Source organism: Empidonax traillii, unplaced genomic scaffold (genome assembly GCF_003031625.1).
Source record: "Empidonax traillii isolate 1590-97213 ecotype Southwest subspecies unplaced genomic scaffold, ASM303162v1 scaffold6:size4315531, whole genome shotgun sequence".
In the NCBI taxonomy this organism is placed as follows: Eukaryota; Metazoa; Chordata; class Aves; order Passeriformes; family Tyrannidae; genus Empidonax; species Empidonax traillii.
Genome location: NW_020955199.1, coordinates 1,822,063 through 1,824,549, shown reverse-complemented (window position 1 = coordinate 1,824,549; position 2,487 = coordinate 1,822,063).

The following is a 2,487-nucleotide window of genomic DNA, read 5'->3' as shown; positions in this document are numbered from 1 at the left end:
GTCAGGAACTGGCTGGAGGGCCGGGCCCAGAGAGTGCTGGTGAACGGGGCTGCATCCAGCTGGCGGCCGGTCACCAGTGGTGTTCCCCAGGGATCAGTGCTGGGACCAGTCCTGTTTAACATCTTTATCGATGATTTAGATGAGGGGATTGAGTCCATCATCAGCAAATTTGCAGATGACACCAAGTTGTGGGGGAGTGCCGACCTGCCGGAAGGCAGGAGGGCTCTGCAGAGGGACCTGGACAGACTGGAGAGTTGGGCTGATTCCAACAGGATGAGGTTCAACAAGGCCAAGTGCCGGGTCCTGCACTTTGGCCACAACAACCCCCTGCAGCGCTACAGGCTGGGCACAGAGTGGCTGGAGAGCAGCCAGGCAGAAAGGGATCTGGGAGTTTGGATTGACAGGAAGCTGAACATGAGCCAGCAGTGTGCCCAGGTGGCCAAGAAGGCCAATGGCATCCTGGCCTGGATCAGGAACAGTGTGGCCAGCAGGTCCAGGGCAGTGATTCTTCCCCTGTCCTCAGCACTGGTGAGGCCATACCTGGAGTGCTGTGTCCAGTTCTGGGCCCCTCAGTTGAGAAAGAGTATTGAGGTGCTGGAGCAGGTCCAGAGAAGAGCAATGAGGCTGGTGAAGGGACTCGAGTATAAGTCAGTCCTATGAGGAGAGGCTGAAGGAGCTGGGGTTGTTTAGCCTGGAGAAGAGGAGGCTCAGGGGAGACCTCATCACTCTCTACAACTCCCTGAAAGGAGGTGAAGCCAGGTGGACTTCAGTCTCTTCTCCCAGGCAACTATCAGTAAGAGAAGAGGGCATGTTCTTAAGCTCTGCCAGGGGAGTTTTAGGTTGGATATTCTTTACAGAGAGGGTAATCAGGCACTGGAATGGCCTGCTCAGGGAAGTGGTAGATTCACTGTCCCTGGAGGTTTTTAAGATGAGACTGGATCACAGGACTGAGTGCCATGGTCTAGTAATCACGGCGGTAGCGGATCAAGGGTTGGACTTGATGATCTTTTCCAACCTGTCTTATTCTATGATTCTATGGTAAATGATGTAGTTCTGCTTTACCTGCTCCTTGCTTTGGAGAAATACCAAAAGCTGTCCTTACAAGAGGAGATTTTTTACACTGTTTACAAGAAGCCAGATGCATTCTCAGTGCCATTTTACATCTACATATTCTAAGGCTTTTTATTCCTTTGGCAACTATACAGAAGCATTCAGGTATAGTAACCATGATGATAAGCAAACAAGTAATGTGATATCCTTAGCAGAGAAATTGGGAAAATCCCATCTTCAGGGCAGTACTTCTGCTTATTTCAAGAAGCTGCAAATTGCTGGAAGACAAGTGGGTGTTCCACTTCAGAGGGTCCTCATTCTTTTCAAGCTCTAGCTCAGCAGTGCTGCTTCTCAGGATATGCAGCTGCAGTGATATTACTCTACAGTAAAATTAGGTGGTAGAGCAAGACACAAAAAAGGGTCTTTGATGGTCAAGAAGGAATTAAAAGCTCAACCCTACAGAGAAAGTAATTTTACATCAAAATGAGAATTGTCTTGTCCAGCAAATGATTTGCTTATATAGCCTAGGTATGTTTTGGCCTTTAGTAGGGATTTATCAAAGAACAAGTCAGCCTTTTGAACATTTTTTCCCCTCTTATAGTAGGATGTTGCTCAACACAACAGCTTACCACTGAAAGGAGGGGAGGCAGAACTATTCCAGGAAGGAAAGGGGAGGTTTGGAGCCTTTCCTGTTTTGGATGTATATCTCTGTCAATCACTACAGCACACAGTAGGATCCAGTAGGCCCACTACAGTCAAAAGTGGGGAAAATAGGTAATTTAAGAACTGAGTGATGTATCAGAGTAGCAATCTCTCCTTTGCAAGGCAAGTAACATGATTGAAACAAAGTTGCAGAGTAAAAATGCCCCGCAATGTCTGGCGCTACTGCTACTGACTACTGCAGTGTTTACTGGGCAGATTCTCCAGTACCATGAGAATAAAGATAAAGGAACAAACTCCAACTACGAATCACTCCATTTCTCCCTGTCTTCAGAGGCATCTTCTACATTTCAGACAAACTGCCTCTAAGAAAAAAACTGACTTTGGTAAAACAACCCTCCCCCCCAAGCCAAACAAAAACCCACACCCCAAAAACCCACAAAACCAAAACCAACCAAACAAAAAAAGCCACAACAAAAACACAACTAAAAAACAAAAACAAAAACCCAAACAAAACAACCCCCCCCCAAAAAAAACACACACACACACACACAAAAAGAAGCCAAATCCCCAAATCAAAAACCAACAACAACAAAAAAATCACTGAATTCAGTGCAGTAGGAGCTAAACGACTAGTTTTCATCTGCCCTTGATTTCTGGAAAGATTGTTTTAATTTGCAGGATGTGGGGAGAAAAAAAAAACAACCCTTCTCTCTACTTGCAAAGTGAGCAGTTTTGATACCATTTAGACAAAAATATGGAAACTCAAAATCTCTC